General features: G+C 40.0%; 1 long non-coding RNA gene across 2 annotated transcripts; it reads left to right on the top strand.

Moving 5' to 3' along the window:
- The first annotated feature begins 3 nt into the window (after positions 1-3).
- LOC116520739 lies at positions 4-7,141 on the top strand. 2 transcript variants are annotated; one of them, XR_004256832.1, is made up of 4 exons: positions 4-123; positions 3,146-3,286; positions 3,852-3,971; positions 4,716-7,141. It is a non-coding gene; the product is annotated as an uncharacterized LOC116520739 (long non-coding RNA). The 2 variants fall into 2 exon arrangements; XR_004256833.1 differs by lacking the exon at positions 3,852-3,971.
- Positions 7,142-11,629: the final 4,488 nt, after the last annotated feature.

Genomic DNA, 11,629 nt, shown 5'->3' with positions numbered 1-11,629 from the left:
ACCCCCTCCATATCCTTCCTTCCCCGCATCTTCCTCGGCGGAGACCCACGGGGATAGGAAATTCGGGGATGTCATTGGAGGCCCCTCTAAGTTTTTATTCTTCCTTCAGCTGAGCTCATGCCTGTAAGTGGACGCGGTTATCGTCAGTGCTCCTCCAGAGAACCAATCAGATAGCCGAACGCGGCACCGTCTTTGCCCAAATTTGGCCCCCCAGATAACTGCGCTGTAGTTAGTGGTAGTGGTATTCCTGTACTTTCTCCCCGCCCACTAATCTTAGTGGGCGGGAACTTCTGGCACGCAGTTGGATGAGCTTCCTTCTACCCAATGAGAAGCCGGTAAATGATATTAATTACCCGGTGATAAGCCAAGGCAGTTGAAATAAGTTTTAGCTTTTTTTCCTGTCACGCAAATATAAACTCAAGCTAAAGCAAAACAAACAAAATGCGAGGGCTAGAAAGGAATAAATATCAGATATTAATGTCTTGCGTTTGAAACTAAGGAGGAGGGATTCCCCTCACTCCAGGAATGTTTAATTTCTCTATTTCCCTGAGAAGGAAGGGTATTTATAGAGGGAGGTATTGTAGTTTCAGCTGGTCTCAGCTGATACTAATTATGAACCATGGAAAACAAATCATAAGGGTATGGTGGAGTCCCAGTGAGTCGCAAAATGTCACAATTTAAGTACAAAGATCAGATTCAAACGTCAGCTTCTCAGTCATCCGGGTCATGGTATGGAAAATAAACATAGGAGAGTAAACCGATCAGGACTACATTCAGCAGTCCATTGCATTTAAAAGACACAGGCCACTCTTGAAGACAGAAAAGTCCATATTTTGGACGAGAGGATCACTGGTTGGAAAGAGGGATTAAAGAGGCTGTTTATGTCAAATTGAACAGCCCTCTGTCAACAGCTAAGCTAAGCTAAGACCTGAGCTTGTTGATCAGAAAGGTTGGCAGTTCTGCAGTTCGAATCCCAAGTGCCGCATACTTGTCCCAGCTTCTGCCAACCTAGCAGTTCAAAAGTATGTAAAAATGCAAGTAGAAAATAGGGACCACCTTTGGTGGGAAGGTAATAGCATTCGTGCACCTTTGGCGTTTAGTCATGCTGGCCACATGACCACGGAGACATCTTTGGACAGTGCTGGCTCTTCAGCTTTGAAATGGAGATGAGCGCTGCCCCCTAGAGTGGGGAACAACCAGCATATGTGCGAGGGGAACCTTTACCTTATCTCCAATCTACAACAGTCCTTTTAACAGTTGCAAAAAGGGCCCATTTGCAACCATTTGCACCACTCAGGTGACCCTGATGCCATAAATAAAACGGCAGGTGACCTTAATGACTTTCTAAAAGAAGCAAATGACCAGCTGTTGCAAGGAGTATAAATCCTTCCATTCCCCACCGTCCAGTCAGAGCTGAAGAAGCTTCTTGAATGAGGAGTGAAATGTCTTCAAATAAAAACTAGAAAGTCCAGTTGCCTCTTGAAAAAGCACCTTTGGGTTCAAACATTCCATTATGGTTTGCTTAACTGAAATTTATTAACATTTGACTACGTTCACATAGTCTCTGTACACTCAATGACTGGGTTACTAAAACAGACTAGTGGAAACCAAACACATTTGTACTGTTTGTATGTTGTGAAAAGAAGCTATAACTGGAAAATGAAAGATGAAGGTTCCTACATTAAGTAAAACATTGGTTTTTATGTATTTTGTTCTTTGAACTTCGGCAACTGTGATTTGTAGTCATGGTATATGGCTCATATGCTGTGTGAACCCAGACCTTGCAGCTTTGTCAAACCATAACTGAATGCTATTAAAATATGTGCTGGAAATATGTTGGGAAGTGGCAAGTTGTATGTTAGTACATCCACTAATCATTTGAATGCATTTACATTCTTTAACTGTGTACAGTAATTTAAACACAAGAGCTTAAGTTGATGGGCAGTAGGGCTGAATGGGGAGCAACTATAAATTGTAACATTCCCTTCCCCAAGTACCCTGTTTCCATCAAAATAAGACTTCCCGGATAATAAGCCCAATCGGGCTTTTGAGCACATGCGCTGAAATAAGCCCTTCCTGAAAATATGAAACACAGCAGCAGCCATGAGGTGACCACGCTCACCACCTCCTGCACTCAAAAATAATAAGACCTCCCCAAAAATAAGGCCAAGCCCTTATTTTAGGGGTCAAAAGAAAATGTCCCTGTCTTATTTTCGGGGAAACATGGTATATTGTGAAGTTTCCAATACATGTGCAGAATAAAGGTAAAAGATCCATACAGAGTGAAATTTTACTCAAAAATTGAGACTCAGAAGTCTATCTGCAATATAAAAGTAGCAATAAAGGGAAGTCATTGATGAAAGTTAAAATACAGGATTTTCACTTTATTCTGAAGTAATTTGTTTAAATATTCATATATTCCAGATTTCAGACAAAATACTTTTTTAAAAAAAGTTTGAAAAGTATGAACATTAAAATGGCTATATATGGCTCTGCTTGCATTTGAGACCTTCCCCATGTTAGCTAGGTGTTTTCTCCTGATTTGGAGAACTCATTTTTAAAACTCGTAAATTACATTGTGAATCCAGATGGACATAGATGGTGCTAGAAGGAAAAACATATCCTTAGGCTTTTTCTTTATTTTTTGTCCATTTTTCTCAAAGAGTAGTTCTAGCCTTTCATTAAGGGCTGGCTAATTACATCTGTTTTTGCCATTGTATAAAAACGTTGTGCGTTCTAAGTGGATTTTAAATGAGACTCATGTTATGTACAGAATGGCTCCAAATCTTTTCTTCTTCACATAATTGCAGACTATTTTGCATAAGAATGAACATTACACTAACGTATACTGCATAGTCTTGTAACAGCAAAATGACTTTACAACAAAAGAATTTGTTAAAATCTTTCAAAAATGAAATAAAACATAAATTAAAATAATATTTTAAATAGGAGATCAGCAATAATTCCTAAGATACAGTTGAACTTTCCAGAGAGGTATTTTGTTAAACTTTAACTTTATAAGATTTGTATGCCGCCCCCTCCCTTGGGACTAGGGCCCAAAAGAACAGTTTGTATCTTTTCCCAATCTTACTTCCCCCTCACCCCAAAGTCTGTTACATGGGATTTTCTAATTTTTGTTTTCCAGCAATTTTGTCCACAGAGTACCAACTTGCTCTGCAAAATAAGGGATTGCTAAAGCAACAGATTAAAACCTAGGATGTGGAAGAAAATATTTTACTGGATCAAGCTGGGATGTTTCGGATCAACTGTATATAAGGATGAGTTTGTAAGTAAATTATATTGAAACATGTAATATCAATGATTCATCATTTAAAAGAAAATGGGTGTCAAGGTGAGTGAAGCGGGGTGGGATGGCAGGTCCAAAGCTGTTATAGAGTTCATTATGCCACTGAAATTTCTGTCTGGGCATTTTACTGTCAATAAAAAGATAAAGAGAGCCAGTTTGGTGTAGTGGTTAAAGCAGCAGACTAGAAACCTGGTGACTGTGAGTCTACTCCAGTGGTGGGATTCATTTTTTTTACTACCAGTTCTGTGGGCGTGGCTTGGTGGGCATGGTGTGGCTTGGTGGTCGTGGCGGAGAAGGATACTGTAAAATCTCCATTCCCATCTCATTCCAGGGGAAGGATGCTGTAAAATCTCCATTCTCTTCCCACTATAGAGGAAGGTTACTACAAATTCCCATTCTCTCCCAATCGGCTGGGCCTCCGGAGTTAGAGAATAGATGGGCGGGGACAGTTAGAAGTGGTATTTACGTTCTCTGGACTACTCAAAATTTCTGTTACTAGTTCTCCATAACTGGTCATAACCTGCTCCATAACCCTCTTTTCTAGTCCCACCTTGAGCAGAAAGCCAGCTGGGAAGCCAGGGGTGAGTCTTTGAGCTTTAGGAAGGAAGCAGTGGCAAACCTCTCCTGAAAAACCTTGCCAAGTAAACAGCAGGGACTTGTCCAGGTAATCTTGGAGAATTTGATATATAATTGAACAGTCACAGTAGGTGGCAATACTTAACTGATCCAGTTGATCTTGAAAAAATTAAGATCTACTGTTACTGAGATAGGAAACAAAACAAAAAAAAATGCTCTGAATCTCAAACAAAATTCTTCTTTCTTAATTTCAGTAATGATAGATGGTTTAATCTCTTTTCCCTAACTTTTTACTCTCCAGAATTTTCACTTTGCTATTAATTGTTTTATAACTCCTGTCAGTTGTTTGCAGTTTTCCATCTTCTTCACTTCTTCTTTCATCCCCTCTTTCTTCTTTACAAGTTTTTCATCTATTCTTTTTCAAAAGCTGTCAATTTAGTATTAAATGATTTAGACAACCTACAAATTCACACATTTCTGAAGCAAAGGCTAGTGATATTCTGGTTTCTGTAGTTCTTCCAACAACCTTCTCTTCTGTTCTTGCTGCTTTTCTAATGTTTGTTCATTATACTATTGTAATCAAAAGTCTCTCAATTACAAGGGAAGAGTAAAAAGCAGGTTTCCCCTACCACTACCACTTTTTCTTTTCTGTTCTATCTGCTCTTAATACTTTGGTCTGAAATGGTACTCCATAGTTACAGACACCATTAGCCTGGTTCAATACAGCTAAAAGATACAGAGGAAGGTTGTAGACTATGATAGAAGGAATGATCAATTAATGAGAAGTTCCATCTTTGTTTGCTTCTAATACACTTATTGGTGTCACCTACAGATGGACGTAGCCAGAATTTGCATATCCCCATGGATTGGTTCGCCAAGCCGTGAGATATTTAAACTGCTATCATTGGTTGACAGGCTTGCCAGAGCTGAATAAATGGAGAGCTCTGGCAGTATGCTGGCAGATCTATTGTGGCAAACAGGGAAATAAAGTGCTGAATGTTTTTCGAGCCTGCAGTCCTTTATCCATGGTCACCTAACACTGACAATGAAGGACAAAGGAATTTCACCATCCACTTTGTGGCATCCGTGGCCATCTTATCGCAAGGACACCCTGCATCAACCAGGATCAGGATGGCATAACACACATCCCTCGCACCGGCAATTTTCGATCCACACATACATGGGGAGATTTGGATGTTCCTGAAAGCAAACAATTTCCAGGACTTTCCAGACAGTCACAAGCGCACCCTATTCCTCACCTACTGTGGCATGAAGACCTACAAGATGGCACAGATGCTCATCACCCCTGCTAAAGTGGAATCCATCTCTAGGACAACCCTGAAAAATGCCTTGGAAGACCACTATGCCCCGCCTGCCACTTCCATGGTAAATCGAAATTAATGCTATCACCCGCACCAATGGGACGGGGAGGCAGTCAACGATTTTGTGGCCATTTTCAAAGAAATCACCACAAAATGTGAATTCATTAATCTGGAAGAGATGATGAGGGACCAAATTATCCTTGGAATGAGGAATCTATCCTACAAAAGAAGTTCTTGGTCCGGAGGGGTCACATTCAAGGATGTGGTAGAGGAGGTGAGAGCTGCAAAGTCCTCAAACAATTCTGCGGTGGATATCAGGAAGGCAAGTGGGGTCCATCTCACTAAAGGGAACCTGACTGGGCCACGGATGTTTCGGAGAACGAGGGAGAGTGGGAAGATAAGGACACAATCCACTGCATCTACCCGAGCGGCAAGCAAACCCCAGAGACTATGAAACTAAGCAGCCACACTGTTCAGGCTGCATGGGGCTTCACACCAGATCAGCCTGCCATTTTAAAGAGGCCATCTGCCAACAGTGCCAATGAAAGGGCCACATTGCCAAAGCCTGCAAAGCCAAACAGCCCACACTATTCCAGCCCAAACCACAGGGAACCAAGTAGACCAGCACACCCAAGACCTGACCAGCAAAAGTACAAGCACCAAGATGACCAATACCCTGTGTCCAGAGACATTAACCACACTACTGTGGACCACTCAGACACATACGAGGGAGAAATACCACACTACTGTGACAATCGAGGGAAGCCATGCCAGATGGAGCTGGACACAGGGCCATTCTTTACCATCATCTCCTGGCCGACCCTCAAGCGCCTAAACCCATCCACCACTAAAAAGCTGCTCAAGCCACAAAATGTCTGCCTGAAGAATTTTCAAGGAAATAGCATCCAGATGCTGGCAGACTGGAAGTAAGGGTGAGCTTCAAGGAATTCCTGGCCAGCTACCCCTCATTGTCGTAGCGAACGACCGGCCATCCTTGTTGGGCATAGAGTGTTTTAAAATTCTAGGACTTGGCATCACGGGACTCAACCATATCTCCAGAACCGAACTGGACCAGCTGCTGATGTAATTCAGGAACATGTTCGACGGGGGCCTAGGTAAATATACGGGAAGCCCATCACATTCATCTAGACCCCAGTGTAACCCCCATCAGGCTCAAACCCCAAAGGGTCACTTTTGCTCTACAGCCCAGGGTAGATGAGCAACTGGAGAAACTCATTGCTCAAAGAATCCTGGTGCCAATTAACCATGCCACCTGGGAGACCCCGATAGTCACCCCAGTAAAGGCGAATTGCTCTGTCTGCCTCTGCGCTGATTACAAATGCATACTAAACAAAGCCCTCCAGCAGAGTGCATATCCAGTGCCAGTGGCGCAGCATCTGCTCCATTCCCTGGGAAGCGGGAAAGTATTTGCCAACTAGACCTAGCCCAGGCATACCAACAGTTACCAATAGACAATGCCACTGCAGAGACTCAGTCGATAGCCACACACAGAGGGGCATTCAAATGCACGAGACTACAATTGGGGTCTTTTCCACAAAACAATGTCACTTAGACCCAGAGGTCATGCCTTCTATGAGGCAATATTTGTCCTACGCATCATTTCCTCCAAGGCTAAAATAATCAGCATCCTTCTGACCTTCCATAAGTGCCTTAAAGACCAGGCTCTTCCCCAAAATAAGACACTTGAAGTTTGTGTTGCTGGCATGGCTATTATTGCTGATTTCTGTTATTCAGTTGCTCTCTTTTATTTACTTTATTATTTGATAGTTTATGTACTTGTTTTTCAATTAAAAGTCTCTTAAAATTGCTCCTACAAGTTGGGCAGCCTTTTAAATCTAATTAGTAGTATAACAATGTGACTACATTACTATTATGTAAACAATTATATAGTTTTTAAAAAAGAAACCTTATCTATGACACATATAATTAAAAGCTAGAAGATAAAGAGGGTAAAAAGGAAATAAACCAAAGAGCTCTCCAATTGCCTATAGCATAATTTAATTGGAAATCTTAAGACTTATGCTGGGAACATAAAGGACTCTGAAATTATCCATCCATATAGTATACAATATTAGATCGTAGAGCTTTTGATTAATAGAAGTTGTGGTACAGGTAGTAAACTTATGACTACAATTGAGCCCAGAATTTATATTAAATTAATTTGTCCAATTTTACAACTTTTCTTGCCAAGTTGTTAAATGAATCAAGGCAGTTGTTAATTTTGTAACATGATTGCTAAATGATTCTGGCTTCCCCATTAACTTAGCTTGTCAGAAACTCGCAAAAGATGACATGAGCCCATGACACTGCAACCTTCATAAATATGAACCAGTTGTCAAGCATTTCAATGTAAATCACATGACAATGAGGATGCTGCAACGCTTATTAAAAATGGTCATAAGTCAGTTTTTTCAGTGCTGTTGTATGTCGAAGACTGCCTGTAATGCTAACACCACTTCAACATTATTTACTTACACGTTGCTTTACTCTCATGAAGGTCAAGGTAACACAAATGGTTCATATATTTTTATTTTTATTTTATTTTATATAAGTTAATATTATACATTAACTGAGAAGGTTGGTCCTAGTCTCTGAGAATTATAGCCATAATCATTTTGCCTGTGTCAAAAAAAGAACTTGCTATGTTGATTTAAATGAAAATGGGAAATTTTGGGCTTTCCATTGTTATTAAGCTGCAACACTCTCATCTTAGGCCTTATGGGTTGACGTTATTGGGAACTATGCCTCAGCAACATCTGGTGGTTTGCAAAAAAAATTTTTTTCTTATAATCACAATTCTATCTTATGTTTTGTTGTCATATTTTTCTGACAGCAAAAAATGCCTCTAACCTCTTTTAAAGGATATGTTCACATGATGTTTCTTTTGTCTAATTTCTGACCCACTGTGGAAGCAATGTAAGTTTGTCTTTAGCTGCTCCAATAGTTCCCCCCCACCCGGCCTCCCAACACAATTGTTTATGAATGAACTACAGTGCCTCACTGATGACATTGGTGCTAATAAGATCTGCCCAATTCCAATGATTATTCGAGGCTGCTATAGTCTGCTTCTCATCCTGGACTCTCCTTCTGGGCCATATAGCCCTTGATTGCCAGAAAGACCAGCATCTGGTTTCTGCAAAGGCATCTGCCTGCCTATTCCATATTTGCTGCTTTGAAAAACCACCATATGGATTTCTTATACAGTATTGGACTTTAAAAAAAAAAACTTTATTTTGAAAGAGTATCAAACCTTCCTGGGGGGAAAAAGTACTGGCAATTTCATATCTTGCTGGTTCTGTCCCAAATGAATGTGTTACAACTGATTTCTTGCAGCTGCAAGTTTTATTGTTTTGGGAAAATCATTTTGCCCACTTTATCGGGTATTTCTACATTTATCATTCATCCTTCTTTCCTTCCTTCTTTCCTTTCTTAGATAACTACCCATCTAAGTACCAGAACTCTGTGTGATGAACAAAATATAAACCTAATATTGTAAAAGAAAAAATAGAAAAATAAGCGTTGTTGAGACCCCAATAAAACTCATATTAACCACCCCATGTTAGCTGTATCAATATCCTGGCCTCATTGTCTCAGAAAAAAAAACCTGTGTGCTTTCTTGAAGACTGCCATATGTATGGGAGGAAGTTGTTCTATAAAACAGGTGCCGTGACAGAAAAGGTACACTTCTGGGGCCCTACCTCAAAACATTACTTAGTTGAAGAAACACAGAAAATGCTCACCTTTCTGGATCTAATAGGATGTGCAGAAAGTATCTAGGATGAGTGATCTCACAGGTAACCTAACTCTATGCCATTTAAGGATAACTAGCATCTTGAATTGCACTTGGAAACCTACTTGTATTTCATTTAGCAATGGGGTTATAGTACATGGGTACCCAAGGGTGCACCCACTGAAGCCCATGGTATTGTACACTACACCTGCTGCAGCTTCTGAGTGCTCTTCAAAAGCAGCCCCATGTAGAATGCATTGCAATAGCCCAACTAGGAAGTGACTGGAGTATGAGCAGTGCCTCCCATTCAGGAAATGGTGCAACTGCACAAATGCATCTTGTGTCCCTTTGGACATGGATGCTACCTTCTTTTCAAGCAGGAGCTGAAAATCTAGAATAATATCCAGACTACACATCAGCTTTGACTGGGGGACATGTCATTGGGGAACCCTAAACCCACAGCCACTTGTTCTTGTCAGTTTGAGACAAATTGATTTTTTACCTGTCCCAACTGATACAACTTCCAGTTACTGGAGGCATTGCATGGGTTGGAAAACAACTCAAGGGCATTGTTTGAGTACTCTGTGCAGAGATCTACAGCAGATTTTTGTCAATATGCTGATGGATTGAAATAAATTGAAATAAGGAGAACCAAGTTAAGGCCAGAATGTGTACACTAGTCCCATCCCAGGCCCGGCAGAGGTAATCTACAGTGTAATCAATACTATCTTGGGTATATCCTGGCCTAAAATCTAACAGGTCCAAATAATCTGCTTCCTCTTTGAAGTTGTAGGTGTACTATCTTTTCAACAATCTTTCCAAAGATTAGAGACTGAACAAAAGATGTCTAGCATTGCTAAGCCCAGAAATAATTTAACTGCCAACACTGCCAATATTTTGCAGTATTTATTGATTAATCTCTCCCAATTTATCCTATGCCCAGCAGATCATATGCACAATGGAGGGTTTTTGAATGAGGATAGTTTTTAGAAGAACTCCATCATACTTCATACTTCTTGCATATGTGGATGTTGACCAGATCTTTTTTAAAATATAGACTGAGTGCTCTTCCAAAGATTGTTAGACTAATCTTTAAAGAAACCAATGTAGTAATAATGAGGAAAACGATACTTTAGCATTATGAATAATCTCAGTAACAGATCACTTACACAGATGAGTTCCAACTTCCACCTAAAAAGGACCTAATGACCAATAAGGAAGTTTCTTTGGGAGTTCTGGCTTAATATAATTAGTCTGCTTCCTTGAAATGGAAGCAATGCTATGCAATGCTTAATTGATTTAAAACCTTGGAATAAAATTGCTGCTTCAGCGATCCAATTTATGGTAAGCATATAGCAAGTAACACAACAGGGTCTTCTGTGACATGCAGAAGGAGGTGGCAAAGTGGAAGTAAAGAAGGAGGACAGGAGAACCTGTAGTTTTTGTTTCCCCCAATAGCTAATCCATGGCTATTTAATTCCTCTTTAATTCCCTTTGCCTATATCAAGAGAAGAGATTTGCACTTGATGTGTGAAATGCTTTTTTTTTTAAATTGAATTCTTGGAAATCTCTAGAAAACCTGCTGTGTCCAGACCATACTAGGCTGTCTATTTCTCTTTTTATCTATTGACTCCTATTCCTTTGAGTTTATATTGGTCTGGTCTTTTTCCCCCTCTTAGTGTTGATGTAATCTTGGGAAACTACAAGGATTTGAATAGGCCAGAAGAAATAGGAAAAAGATACTTAGCTGCAAAAGAAGGTCCATAAAAATTAATAATAAGAGGGTATATACATATTGTATGGCTTATTGTGTGATGATCTAGAAAAAAGTTGTATTTAAAACACAATATTGTGCAATCCAATTTTCAGTAGGTTTTGGACAGGTAATGAATCACATGCTAGAATGACTGTATTTGGAATGCTGCCTAATGGTAGCTTTATCCAAAGCATCATGATAAAGGCCCAAATAACTCAACTTTTAAATATCTATTTTAATATGTTTATGTACTACTCTGAGCATCCTGTTCTCTGTTTGTTTAATCCTTCTAATTATTTCTGCTTCAAGTGGTAAGAGCATATGCAAGAATGTGCATTCTTTGTAGTATTGGAGCAAGTAGCTTGTAAAAACGCCGTATTTTCTTTTATCGGCATGCATCTTGTGTGTCTCCCATGAGAAGGCACACTGCTCCATTCACTCTAACTCAGAATACATATAGACATGGGTGACATGTCTATGGAAAAGTAGGAGTAAATATTGGACAAAAGTTCAAGCATATGATTTCCCCAGGCTACTGACTCACAATGCTTCAGTGTAGTCCCATAATTACTTTGAATAAATAATACAATAATACAATAGCAGAGTTGGAAGAGACCTTGGAGATCTTCTAGTCCAACCCCCTGCCTAGGCAGGAAACCCTATTACCATTTCAGACAAATGGCTATCCAACATTTTCTTAAAGACTTCCAGTGTTGGGGCATTCACAACTTCCGGAGGCAAGGTGTTCCACTGATTAATTGTTCTAACTGTCAGGAAATTTCTCCTCAGTTCTAAGTTGTTTCTTTCCTTGATTAGTTTCCACCCATTACTTCCTGTTCTACCCTCAGGTTCTTTCTTTGGAGAATATTTTGACTCCCTCTTCTTTGTGACAACCCCTGAGATATTGGAACACTGCT

The sequence above is a fragment of the Thamnophis elegans genome, chromosome Z (assembly GCF_009769535.1).
Source record: "Thamnophis elegans isolate rThaEle1 chromosome Z, rThaEle1.pri, whole genome shotgun sequence".
Taxonomy (NCBI): domain Eukaryota; kingdom Metazoa; phylum Chordata; class Lepidosauria; order Squamata; family Colubridae; genus Thamnophis; species Thamnophis elegans.
The sequence above is the reverse complement of the archived record's forward strand: the minus strand, read 5'-3'. Positions and strand labels throughout refer to the sequence as shown.